We start from the raw sequence: 15,095 nt of genomic DNA, 5'->3' as shown, positions 1-15,095 counted from the left end.
TCAGAGGCAGTAGGGAGGACCAGGGATGTTCTCTTGATAAGTGTGTGAATTAGACCACTTTACTGTCTTGCTAAGCATTCAAAATGGATGGAGGACTTTTGGGTGTCAGTGTAACTGCCGTCGTCGGAGGAAGAAGGTGAGGACCAAGGTGCAGCGTGGTATGTGTCCATATTTATTAAATGAACACGGAAATAACAAAACTAACAAAGAGAAACGACCGAAAACAGTTCTGGCTGGTGCAGACACACAACAGGAAACAGTTCTGGCTGGTGCAGACACACAACAGAAAACAGTTCTGGCTGGTGCAGACACACAACAGGAAACAGTTCTGGCTGGTGCAGACACACAACAGGAAACAGTTCTGGCTGGTGCAGACACACAACAGGAAACAGTTCTGGCTGCTGCAGACACACAACAGGAAACAGTTCTGGCTGGTGCAGACACACAACAGGAAACAGTTCTGGCTGGTGCAGACACACAACAGGAAACAGTTCTGGCTGGTGCAGACACACAACAGGAAACAGTTCTGGCTGGTGCAGACACACAACAGGAAACAGTTCTGGCTGGTGCAGACACACAACAGGAAACAGTTCTGGCTGGTGCAGACACACAACAGGAAACAATTCTGGCTGGTGCAGACACACAACAGAAAACAGTTCTGGCTGGTGCAGACACACAACAGAAAACAGTTCTGGCTGGTGCAGACACACAACAGGAAACAGTTCTGGCTGGTGTAGACACACAACAGGAAACAGTTCTGGCTGGTGCAGACACACAACAGACAACAGTTCTGGCTGGTGCAGACACACAACAGGAAACAGTTCTGGCTGGTGTAGACACACAACAGGAAACAGTTCTGGCTGGTTCAGACACACAACAGACAACAGTTCTGGCTGGTGCAGACACACAACAGGAAACAGTTCTGGCTGGTGCAGACACACAACAGGAAACCGTTCTGGCTGGTGCAGACACACAACAGGAAACAGTTCTGGCTGGTGCAGACACACAACAGAAAACAGTTCTGACTGGTGCAGACACACAACAGGAAACCGTTCTGGCTGGTGCAGACACACAACAGACAACAGAAAATAATCACCCACGAAACACAATAGAAAACAGGCTCCCTAAATATGGTTCTCAATCAGGGACAACAATATTGACAGCTGCCTCTGATTGAGAACCATACCAGGCCAAACACAGAAATAGCAAATCATAGAAAAACTAACATAGACCCCCCACCCAACTCACGCCCTGACCACACTAGAAACAAAGACATAATAAAATAACTAAGGTCAGAACGTGACAGTCAGGGAAAACGTATGGAGAAAAATATTATATTATTTTCTTTAGGAATGTAGTGAAGTAAAAAATAAAAATATATAAATACTAAAGTACAGTCAGTGTACTTTAGTATTTGAAATGCAATTTGGCAAACTATTATTATTATTATTATTATTATTATTATTATTATCATTATTATTATTATTAGTATTATTATTATTATTATTTACAAATAACCAATCAAATACCCAAGGACCAGTGGGACTGTGTACCTGGTTACCCAGGTGATTATCCATGATCTAGTGTAACCCTCCAGAATACCCCACATCCATCTGACTGACACACACACACACACACACACACGGTATTATCCCACATCCATCTGACTGACACACACACACACGGTATTATCCCACATCCATCTCGCTAAGAGGAAGTTGTTGTTGACTGCTGGAATTGTGTTGTTGTATGTAAACTACCTTTTACCAGGTCTCCCTCATAAAATAAATGTTCTGGTTAAATGAAGGTTAAATAAAATGAACACATCATCCCTCCACATGACCCACTAAACACACACACTCCATGTGTGACTTAAGTAAATACGTCTTGGGTCGAAGGGGGTACTATTGGCATAGCCAATAGCATCTGGGAACCAGCAGTGAGTCAAGAGGCTCCGCCCCCCCCCCATGAACTTTGGTCCTCACTACGGAAACAGTCAGACCAATGCCAGAGGCTGTGGCCAGAAGATTAGCAAACATGCTGACCATAAACAACAACCATGTCTGACACACGCACACAGAGAGAGAGAGAGAGAGAGAGAGAGAGAGAGAGAGAGAGAGAGAGAGAGAGAGAGAGAGAGAGAGAGAGAAACAGAGGACTGTAGAGGGAGAGTGAGAGAGCAAGAGAGAGAGAGAGAGAGAGGACTGAAGAGGGAGAGCGAGAGAACAAGAGAGAGAGAGAGACAGAGGACTGCAGAGGGAGAGCGAGAGAGCAAGAGAGAGAGAGAGAGGACTGAAGAGGGAGAGCGAGAGAGCAAGAGAGAGAGAGAGACAGAGGACTGTAGAGGGAGAGCGAGAGAGCAAGAGAGAGAGAGAGAGAGAGGACTGAAGAGGGAGAGCGAGAGAGCAAGAGAGAGAGAGAGACAGAGGACTGTAGAGGGAGAGCGAGAGAGCATGAGAGAGAGAGAAACAGAGGACTGTAGAGGGAGAGCGAGAGAGCAAGAGAGAGAGAGAACGAATAGACTGTCGAGAAAGAGGGAGAAGACTGTAGAGTGAGTGAGAGAGAGCAAGAGAGAGAGAGAGAGACAGAGGACTGTAGAGGGAGAGAGAGAGCAAGAGAGAGAGAGAGACAGGACTGTAGAGTGAGAGAGAGAGAGAGAGCAAGAGAGAGAGAGAGACAGAGGACTGTAGAGGGAGAGCGAGAGAGCAAGAGAGAGAGAGCGAGAACGAATAGACTGTTGAGAAAGAGGGAGAAGACTGTAGAGTGAGAGAGAGAGAGAGAGTGAGTGAGTGAACGAAAAGACTGTCGAGAAAGAGAACAAAAACTGTAAAGTGAGAGAGAGCCAGAAACAGAGAGCGAGGAGATTGCATTCACTTGCCCAGTCTTCCTACCTCCCTGTTTTTGAGGGGGGGGGGGAAGTTTTCTTCAAGTGATTAAAAATAACTCCAGTGACAGAAAAACAGTCAATTCTCTTTCATCTGACGGGTAAGAGAAAACAGGAGGACCAGAGGGAAAGAACGAAATTAAGAAAGAAAAAAAGTAGGGAAAAATAAATGGAGGGAGAAATCAGTGCCAATCACCAGGAGACAGGAAGAGAGGAGAGAGGAGACAAGAAGTAAAACATCACAGGAACACAAAAATCGCTCACTTTGTCAAACAGCACAGCTCTAAAACATTTCCCCCATAGACAGACATGCATTCTCACATCACTACACCAACGACTTCACAGCCACACATCTGAAATGTAAAGACTGTAGAGACTGTAGAGACTGTAGAGACTGTCACAGCAGGTACTGTTTCACTTGTCTTTGCCCCCCCCACCAGGTGTCTCCGATCTCCCCTGTGTTTTTATACCTGCGCTTTCTGGTTTGTCTGTTACGAGTTCGTCTTGTTTTGTGTCAGGTCTTACCAGCGCGTTTCCCTGTTTCGCCTGTTCTCAAGCCTTTGTTTTCTAGTCTTCTCAGTTCTGATCTTTCTGCCTGGCCTGATCCTGCTGTCCTGTCCCTGATTGCCTCTGCCTGTCCTGATCCTGCTGTCCTGTCCCTGATTGCCTCTGCCTGTCCTGATCCTGCTGTTCTGTCCCTGATTGCCTCTGCCTGTCCTGATCCTGCTGTTCTGTCCCTGATTGCCTCTGCCTGTCCTGATCCTGCTGTTCTGTCCCTGATGGCCTCTGCCTGTCCTGATCCTGCTGTTCTGTCCCTGATTGCCCTTGACCTGCCCCTTTTGTTATAATAAATATTCTAAGATTGGAAAATATCTGCTTCCTGTGTCTGTATCTGGGTCTAATCCTGAGTCGTGATAGAGGAGTATAAATACGACATCAATAACCTACCGAAACAGTTTAGAGATAATACTGGGCCAATCAGCTACCAATACAGAACAGATCAGAGATAATACTGGGCCAATCAGCTACCAATACAGAACAGATCAGAGATACTACTGGGCCAATCAGCTACCAATACAGAACAGATCAGAGATAATACTGGGTCAATCAGCTACCAATACAGAACAGATCAGAGATAATACTGGGCCAATCAGCTACCAATACAGAACAGATCAGAGATAATACTGGGCCAATCAGCTACCAATACAGAACAGATCAGAGATAATACTGGGCCAATCAGCTACCAATACAGAACAGATCAGAGATACTACTGGGCCAATCAGCTACCAATACAGAACAGTTCAGAGATAATACTGGGCCAATCAGCTACCAATACAGAACAGATCAGAGATAATACTGGGCCAATCAGCTACCAATACAGAACAGTTCAGAGATAATACTGGGCCAATCAGCTACCAATACAGAACAGATCAGAGATACTACTGGGCCAATCAGCTACCAACACAGAACAGATCAGAGATAATACTGGGCCAATCAGCTACCAATACAGAACAGATCAGAGATAATACTGGGCCAATCAGCTACCAATACAGAACAGATCAGAGATAATACTGGGCCAATCAGCTACCAATACAGAACAGATCAGAGATAATACTGGGCCAATCAGCTACCAATACAGAACAGATCAGAGATAATACTGGGCCAATCAGCTACCAATACAGAACAGATCAGAGATACTACTGGGCCAATCAGCTACCAATACAGAACAGTTCAGAGATAATACTGGGCCAATCAGCTACCAATACAGAACAGTTCAGAGATAATACTGGGCCAATCAGCTACCAACACAGAACAGGTCAGAGATAATACTGGGCCAATCAGCTACCAATACAGAACAGTTCAGAGATAATACTGGGCCAATCAGCTACCAACACAGAACAGGTCAGAGATAATACTGGGCCAATCAGCTACCAACACAGAACAGATCAGAGATAATACTGGGCCAATCAGCTACCAATACAGAACAGTTCAGAGATAATACTGGGCCAATCAGCTACCAACACAGAACAGGTCAGAGATAATACTGGGCCAATCAGCTACCAACACAGAACAGATCAGAGATAATACTGGGCCAATCAGCTACCAATACAGAACAGTTCAGAGATAATACTGGGCCAATCAGCTACCAACACAGAACAGGTCAGAGATAATACTGGGCCAATCAGCTACCAATACAGAACAGATCAGAGATAATACTGGGCCAATCAGCTACCAATACAGAACAGATCAGAGATAATACTGGGCCAATCAGCTACCAATACAGAACAGATCAGAGATAATACTGGGCCAATCAGCTACCAATACAGAACAGTTCAGAGATAATACTGGGCCAATCAGCTACCAACACAGAACAGGTCAGAGATAATACTGGGCCAATCAGCTACCAATACAGAACAGTTCAGAGATAATACTGGGCCAATCAGCTACCAATACAGAACAGATCAGAGATAATACTGGGCCAATCAGCTACCAATACAGAACAGTTCAGAGATAATACTGGGCCAATCAGCTACCAATACAGAACAGATCAGAGATAATACTGGGCCAATCAGCTACCAATACAGAACAGATCAGAGATAATACTGGGCCAATCAGCTACCAATACAGAACAGATCAGAGATAATACTGGGCCAATCAGCTACCAATACAGAACAGTTCAGAGATAATACTGGGCCAATCAGCTACCAATACAGAACAGTTCAGAGATAATACTGGGCCAATCAGCTACCAATACAGAACAGATCAGAGATAATACTGGGCCAATCAGCTACCAATACAGAACAGTTCAGAGATAATACTGGGCCAATCAGCTACCAATACAGAACAGTTCAGAGATAATACTGGGCCAATCTGTCATGTATTGTCATGTTGTGTCCTGTTCCTGTTCTTACTCTTCACCCTGTCTCCCTCTGCTGGTCGTATTAGGTTACCTTTTCTTCCCCTCTTTCCCCCAGCTGTTCCTTGTCTTCTCTAACTACCTCGTTCACCCCTTTTCCCACCTGTTCCCTTTTTCCCTCTGATTAGGTCTCTATATCTCTCTCTGTTTCTGCTTCTGTCTTTGTCGGATTCTCGTTTGTGTTACTCATGCCTGAACCAGACTATCGTCGTGTTTGCTGCAACCTTGTCCTGTCCTGTCGGAATCTGCCTGTTCATCTAACCTTGTCCTGTCCTGTCGGAATCTGCCTGTCCATCTGAGCCTACGTGTGTTTCGTCATTAAAGAAACTCTGTTTTGTTAATTCGCTTTTGGGTCCTCATTCACGCACCTGACAGAAGAATCCGACCAAGAATGGACCCAGCGACTTCGGATCCTCTCCACTCAGCCGTCGAGATCCAGGGAGCGATGCTAGGCAGACACGAGCAGGAATTGTCTGCTGCTCGACATGCCGTTGAGACCCTGGCCACCCAAGTCTCCAACCTCACAGAACAGGTTCACCATCTCCGCCTCGATCCACCGGCCACTTCCAGGGCTTTCGAATCTCCGGAGCCCAGAATCAATAACCCGCCGTGTTACTCTGGGGAGCCCACTGAATGCCGCTCGTTCCTCACCCAGTGTGATATTGTGTTTTCTCTCCAGCCCAACACTTACTCCAGGAGCACTGCTCGTATCGCCTACGTCATATCTCTCCTTACTGGACGGGCTCGTGAGTGGGGCACGGCAATCTGGGAGGCAAGGGCTGAGTGTACTAACCAGTATCAGGACTTTAAGGAGGAGATGATACGGGTTTTTGATCGATCTGTTTTTGGGGAGGAGGCTTCCAGGGTCCTGTCTTCCCTATGTCAAGGTAATCGATCCATAACAGACTACTCTATTGAGTTTCGCACTCTTGCTGCCTCCAGTGGCTGGAACGAGCCGGCTTTGCTCGCTCGTTTTCTGGAGGGTCTCCGCGCAGTGGTAAAGGATGAGATTCTCTCCCGGGAGGTTCCTTCCAGCGTGGATTCCTTGATTGAACTCGCTATTCGCATTGAGCGACGGGTTGATCTTCGTCACCGAGCTCGTGGAAAGGAGCTCGCGTTCTCCGTTGTCCCCCTCTCCGCATCACTACCATCTTCCTCTGCCGGCTCGGGTGCTGAGCCTATGCAGCTGGGAGGTATCCGCATCTCGACTAAAGAGAGGGAACGGAGAATCACCAACCGCCTCTGTCTCTATTGCGGTTCCGCTGGTCATTTTGTCACTTCATGTCCAGTAAAAGCCAGAGCTCATCAGTAAGCGGAGGGCTACTGGTGAGCGCTACTACTCCTGTCTCTCCTTCAAGATCCTGCACTACCTTGTCGGTCCATCTACGCTGGACCGGTTCGTCAGCTTCCTGCAGTGCCTTGATAGACTCTGGGGCGGAGGGCTGTTTTATGGACGAGACCTGGGCTCGGGAACATGACATTCCTCTCAGACAGTTAAGGGAGCCCACGGCCTTGTTCGCCTTGGATGGTAGTCCTCTCCCCAGGATTCAGCGTGAGACGCTACCTTTAACCCTCACTGTCTCTGGTAATCATAGCGAAACCATTTCTTTTTTAATTTTTCGTTCACCTTTTACACCTGTTGTTTTGGGCCATCCCTGGCTAGTTTGTCATAATCCTTCTATTAATTGGTCTAGTAATTCTATCCTCTCCTGGAACGTCTCTTGTCATGTGAAATGTTTAATGTCTGCTATCCCTCCTGTTTCCTCTGTCTCTTCTTCACAGGAGGAACCTGGTGATTTGACAGGGGTGCCGGAGGAATATCACGATCTGCGCACGGTGTTCAGTCGGTCCAGGGCCACCTCTCTTCCTCCACACCGGTCGTATGATTGTAGTATTGATCTCCTTCCGGGAACCACTCCCCCCCGCGGTAGACTATACTCTCTGTCGGCTCCCGAACGTAAGGCTCTCGAAGATTATTTGTCTGTAGCTCTTGCCGCCGGTACCATAGTCCCCTCCTCCTCTCCCGCCGGAGCGGGGTTTTTTTTTGTTAAGAAGAAGGACGGGTCCCTGCGCCCCTGCATAGATTATCGAGGGCTGAATGACATAACAGTGAAGAATCGTTATCCGCTTCCTCTTATGTCTTCAGCCTTCGAGATCCTGCAGGGAGCCAGGTTTTTCACTAAGTTGGACCTTCGTAACGCTTACCATCTCGTGCGCATCAGGGAGGGGGACGAGTGGAAGACGGCGTTTAACACTCCGTTAGGGCACTTTGAATACCGGGTTCTTCCTTTCGGCCTCGCTAACGCTCCAGCTGTCTTTCAGGCATTAGTCAATGATGTCCTGAGAGACATGCTGAACATCTTTGTTTTCGTTTACCTTGACGATATCCTGATTTTTTCACCGTCACTCCAGATTCATGTTCAGCACGTTCGACGTGTCCTCCAGCGCCTTTTAGAGAATTGTCTTTTTGTGAAGGCTGAGAAGTGCACTTTTCATGCCTCCTCCGTCACATTTCTCGGTTCTGTTATTTCCGCTGAAGGCATTAAGATGGATCCCGCTAAGGTCCAAGCTGTCATTGATTGGCCCGTCCCTAAGTCACGCGTCGAGCTGCAGCGCTTTCTCGGCTTCGCGAACTTCTATCGTCGTTTCATCCGTAATTTCGGTCAGGTGGCAGCCCCTCTCACAGCCCTTACTTCTGTCAAGACGTGCTTTAAGTGGTCCGTTTCCGCCCAGGGAGCTTTTGATCTCCTCAAGAATCGTTTTACATCCGCACCTATCCTTGTTACACCTGACGTCTCTAGACAGTTCGTTGTCGAGGTTGACGCGTCAGAGGTGGGCGTGGGAGCCATTCTTTCTCAGCGCTCCCTCTCTGACGACAAGGTCCACCCTTGCGCGTATTTTTCTCATCGCCTGTCGCCGTCGGAACGTAACTATGATGTGGGAAACCGCGAACTGCTCGCCATCCGCTTAGCCCTAGGCGAATGGCGACAGTGGTTGGAGGGGGCGACCGTTCCTTTTGTCGTTTGGACTGACCATAGGAACCTTGAGTACATCCGTTCTGCCAAACGACTTAGTGCGCGTCAGGCGCGCTGGGCGCTGTTTTTCGCTCGTTTCGAGTTCGTGATTTCTTATCGTCCGGGCTCTAAGAACACCAAGCCTGATGCTTTATCTCGTCTCTTCAGTTCTTCAGTAGCCTCCACTGACCCCGAGGGGATTCTCCCTGAGGGGCGTGTTGTCGGGTTGACTGTCTGGGGAATTGAGAGGCAGGTAAAGCAAGCACTCACTCACACTCCGTCGCCGCGCGCTTGTCCTAGGAACCTTCTTTTCGTTCCCGTTCCTACTCGTCTGGCCGTTCTTCAGTGGGCTCACTCTGCCAAGTTAGCCGGCCACCCTGGCGTTCGGGGTACGCTTGCTTCCATTCGCCAGCGTTTTTGGTGGCCCACCCGGGAGCATGACACGCGTCGTTTTGTGGCTGCTTGTTCGGTCTGCGCGCAGACTAAGTCCGGTAACTCCCCTCCTGCCGGCCGTCTCAGGCCGCTTCCCATTCCCTCTCGACCGTGGTCTCACATCGCCTTAGATTTTGTCACCGGACTGCCTTCGTCAGCGGGGAAGACTGTTATTCTTACGGTTGTCGATAGGTTCTCTAAGGCGGCTCATTTTATTCCCCTTGCTAAGCTTCCTCCTGCTAAAGAGACGGCACAAATCATCATCGAGAATGTTTTCAGAATTCATGGCCTTCCGTCAGACGTCGTTTCGGACAGAGGTCCGCAATTCACGTCTCAATTTTGGAGGGAGTTTTGCCGTTTGATTGGGGCTTCCGTCAGTCTCTCTTCCGGCTTTCACCCCCAGTCTAACGGTCAAGCAGAACGGGCCAATCAGACTATTGGTCGCATCTTACGCAGTCTTTCTTTTCGCAACCCTGCGTCTTGGTCAGAACAGCTCCCCTGGGCAGAATACGCCCACAACTCGCTTCCTTCGTCTGCGACCGGGCTATCTCCTTTTCAGAGTAGCCTCGGGTACCAGCCTCCGCTGTTCTCATCTCAGTTCGCCGAGTCCAGCGTCCCCTCCGCTCAGGCTTTTGTCCAACGTTGCGAGCGCACCTGGAAGAGGGTCAGGTCTGCACTTTGCCGTTATAGGGCGCAGACTGTGAGAGCTGCTAATGAGCGTAGAACTAAGAGTCCTAGATATTGTCGCGGTCAGAGAGTTTGGCTCTCCACTCAGAACCTTCCCCTTAAGACAGCTTCTCGCAAGTTGACCCCACGGTTCATTGGTCCGTTCCGTATTTCTCAGATCATTAATCCTGTCGCAGTGCGACTTCTTCTTCCGCGTTATCTTCGTCGCGTCCACCCGGTCTTCCATGTCTCCTGTGTTAAGCCCGTTCTTCGCGCCCCCGCTCGTCTTCCCCCCCCCCCCCCCATCCTTGTCGAGGGCGCACCTATCTACAGGGTCCGTAAGATTTTGGACATGCGTCCTCGGGGCCGTGGTCACCAGTACCTAGTGGATTGGGAGGGGTACGGTCCTGAGGAAAGGAGTTGGGTTCCCTCTCGGGACGTGCTGGACCGTTCGCTGATCGATGATTTCCTCCGTTGCCACCAGGTTTCCTCCTCGAGTGCGCCAGGAGGCGCTCGGTGAGTGGGGGGGTACTGTCATGTATTGTCATGTTGTGTCCTGTTCCTGTTCTTACTCTTCACCCTGTCTCCCTCTGCTGGTCGTATTAGGTTACCTTTTCTTCCCCTCTTTCCCCCAGCTGTTCCTTGTCTTCTCTAACTACCTCGTTCACCCCTTTTCCCACCTGTTCCCTTTTTCCCTCTGATTAGGTCTCTATATCTCTCTCTGTTTCTGCTTCTGTCTTTGTCGGATTCTCGTTTGTGTTACTCATGCCTGAACCAGACTATCGTCGTGTTTGCTGCAACCTTGTCCTGTCCTGTCGGAATCTGCCTGTTCATCTAACCTTGTCCTGTCCTGTCGGAATCTGCCTGTCCATCTGAGCCTACGTGTGTTTCGTCATTAAAGAAACTCTGTTTTGTTAATTCGCTTTTGGGTCCTCATTCACGCACCTGACACAATCAGCTACCAATACAGAACAGTTCAGAGATAATACTGGGCCAATCAGCTACCAATACAGAACAGATCAGAGATACTACTGGGCCAATCAGCTACCAATACAGAACAGTTCAGAGATAATACTGGGCCAATCAGCTACCAATACAGAACAGATCAGAGATACTACTGGGCCAATCAGCTACCAATACAGAACAGATCAGAGATACTACTGGGCCAATCAGCTACCAATACAGAACAGTTCAGAGATAATACTGGGTCAATCAGCTACCAATACAGAACAGATCAGAGATAATACTGGGCCAATCAGCTACCAATACAGAACAGATCAGAGATAATACTGGGCCAATCAGCTACCAATACAGAACAGATCAGAGATAATACTGGGCCAATCAGCTACCAATACAGAACAGATCAGAGATAATACTGGCCCAATCAGCTACCAATACAGAACAGTTCAGAGATAATACTGGGCCAATCAACTACCAATACAGAACAGATCAGAGATACTACTGGGCCAATCAGCTACCAATACAGAACCGTTCAGAGATAATACTGGGCCAATCAGCTACCAATACAGAACAGTTCAGAGATAATACTGGGCCAATCAGCTACCAATACAGAACAGATCAGAGATACTACTGGGCCAATCAGCTACCAATACAGAACAGATCAGAGATAATACTGGGCCAATCAGCTACCAATACAGAACAGATCAGAGATACTACTGGGCCAATCAGCTACCAATACAGAACCGTTCAGAGATAATACTGGGCCAATCAGCTACCAATACAGAACAGTTCAGAGATAATACTGGGCCAATCAGCTACCAATACAGAACAGATCAGAGATACTACTGGGCCAATCAGCTACCAATACAGAACAGATCAGAGATAATACTGGGCCAATCAGCTACCAATACAGAACAGATCAGAGATAATACTGGCCCAATCAGCTACCAATACAGAACAGTTCAGAGATAATACTGTGCCAATCAGCTACCAATACAGAACAGATCAGAGATAATACTGGGCCAATCAGCTACCAATACAGAACAGTGCATAGATAATACTGGGCCAATCAGCTACCAATAGAGAACAGTTCATAGATACTACTGGGCCAATCAGCTACCAATACAGAACAGTTCAGAGATAATACTGGGCCAATCAGCTACCAATACAGAACAGTTCATAGATAATACTGGGCCAATCAGCTACCAATACAGAACAGATCAGAGATAATACTGGGCCAATCAGCTACCAATACAGAACAGATCAGAGATACTACTGGGCCAATCAGCTACCAATACAGAACAGATCAGAGATAATACTGGGTCAATCAGCTACCAATACAGAACAGTTCAGAGATAATACTGGGCCAATCAGCTACCAATACAGAACAGATCAGAGATAATACTGGGCCAATCAGCTACCAATACAGAACAGTTCATAGATAATACTGGGCCAATCAGCTACCAATACAGAACAGATCAGAGATAATACTGGGTCAATCAGCTACCAACACAGAACAGTTCAGAGATAATACTGGGCCAATCAGCTACCAATACAGAACAGATCAGAGATAATACTGGGTCAATCAGCTACCAATACAGAACAGTTCAGAGATAATACTGGGCCAATCAGCTACCAATACAGAACAGATCAGAGATAATACTGGGCCAATCAGCTACCAATACAGAACAGTTAATAGATAATACTGGGCCAATCAGCTACCAATACAGAACAGATCAGAGATAATACTGGGTCAATCAGCTACCAACACAGAACAGTTCAGAGATAATACTGGGTCAATCAGCTACCAACACAGAACAGGGAATGGACTTATCTTGTGATTCTCACCCAGGTGAATGGACTTATCTTGTGATTCTCACCCAGGTGAATGGACTTATCTTGTGATTCTCACCCGGGTGAATGGACTTATCTTGTGATTCTCACCTGGGTGAATGGACTTATCTTGTGATTCTCACCCGGTGAATGGACTTATCTTGTGATTCTCACCCGGGTGAATGGACTTATCTTGTGATTCTCACCTGGGTGAATGGACTTATCTTGTGATTCTCACCTGGGTGAATGGACTTATCTTGTGATTCTCACCCGAGTGAATGGACTTATCTTGTGATTCTCACCTGGGTGAATGGACTTATCTTGTGATTCTCACCCGGTGAATGGACTTATCTTGTGATTCTCATCCGGGTGAATGGACTTATCTTGTGATTCTCACCCGGTGAATGGACTTATCTTGTGATTCTCATCCGGGTGAATGGACTTATCTTGTGATTCTCATCCGGGTGAATGGACTTATCTTGTGATTCTCACCCGGTGAATGGACTTATCTTGTGATTCTCATCCGGGTGAATGGACTTGTGATTGCACAAATAGCACATGAACATATATTTCAGTAGCGAACTCACCAGCAGTCTGCTCTTCTTGTTATAACACAGGATGATGGCCAGTATTTCCTTCAAACACCCTACAGATACACCTTACAGATGGATTCCTACAACAACACCCTACAGAGACACATTACAGATGGATTCCTACAACAACACCCTACAGATACACATTACAGCTGGATTCCTACAACAACACCCTACAGAGACACATTACAGCTGGATTCCTACAACACCCTACAGATACACATTACAGCTGGATTCCTACAACACCCTACAGATACACATTACAGATGGATTCCTACAACAACACTCTACAGAGACACATTACAGATGGATTCCTACAACAACACCCTACAGATACACATTACAGCTGGATTCCTACAACACCCTACAGAGACACATTACAGATGGATTCCTACAACACCACCCTACAGATACACATTACAGCTGGATTCCAACAACACCCTACAGATACACATTACAGATGGATTCCTACAACACCCTACAGATACACATTACAGATGGATTCCTACAACAACCTACAGAAACACATTACAGCTGGATTCCAACAACACCCTACAGATACACATTACAGATGGATTCCTACAACACCCTACAGATACACATTACAGATGGATTCTTACAACACCACCCTACAGATACACAGTACAGATGGATTCCTACAACACCCTACAGATACACATTACAGCTGGATTCCTACAACACCCTACAGATACACAGTACAGATGGATTCCTACAACACCCTACATATACACATTACAGATGGATTCTTACAACACCACCCTACAGATACACATTACAGCTGGATTCCTACAACACCCTACAGATACACAGTACAGATGGATTCCTACAACACCCTACAGATACACAGTACAGATGGATTCCTACAACACCCTACAGATACACATTACAGATGGATTCCTACAACACCACCCTACAGAAATGGGTACTCTGTCTCACCACTAGTCCAGTGGTCCTACATTAGATATCAGTCTCACCACTAGTCCCGTGCTCCTACATTAGATATCAGTCTCACCACTAGTTCAGTGGTCCTACATTAGATATCTGTCTCACCACTAGTCCAGTGGTCCTATATTAGATATCAGTCTCACTACTAGTTCAGTGGTCCTACATTAGATATCAGTCTCACCACTAGTCCAGTAGTGAGTGCCACTACATTAGATTAGATGGTAAAGGCGTTCAGGCTGATGTGTCGCCGCACAGACCCCTTTGGACAAGCGCCCCCATCAGGATGTTAGCGTGTCCTACAAGCACCTTACTCAGACCCATCTTCATCAGGGCCTTGGGCTGCTCCAGACTGGCACAGCACACACCTGGAGAGAGAGCAATAGAGGGGAGACAGAGGGGAAAGAGAGAGAGAGAGAAACAGAGGGAGCGAGAGATAGAAAGTGCGGGGGAGAGAAATAGCGAGAGAGGGAGAAAGAACGAGAGGGAGGGAGAACGAGAGGGAGAGAGAACGAGAGGGAGAGAGAACGAGAGGGAGAGAGAACGATAGGGGGAGAGAACGAGAGATTCAGGAGAGAGAAAGAGATTCAGGAGAGAGAAAGAGGGAGAGAGAAAGAGAATGAGAGGGAGAGAGAAAGAGATTCAGGAGAGAGAAAGAGGGAGAGAGAAAGAGAATGAGAGGGAGAGAGAACAAGAGGGAGAGAGAACGAGAGGGGGAGAGAAAGAGAGATTCAGGAGAGAGAAAGAGATTCAGGAGAGAGAAAGAGAACGAGAGGGAGAGAGAACGAGAGATTCAGGAGAGAGAAAGAGATTCAGGAGAGAGAAAGAGAGGG

This window comes from Oncorhynchus clarkii, chromosome 18 (genome assembly GCF_045791955.1).
Source record: "Oncorhynchus clarkii lewisi isolate Uvic-CL-2024 chromosome 18, UVic_Ocla_1.0, whole genome shotgun sequence".
NCBI lineage: Eukaryota > Metazoa > Chordata > Actinopteri > Salmoniformes > Salmonidae > Oncorhynchus > Oncorhynchus clarkii.
Note: the sequence above shows the minus strand (reverse complement) of the source record.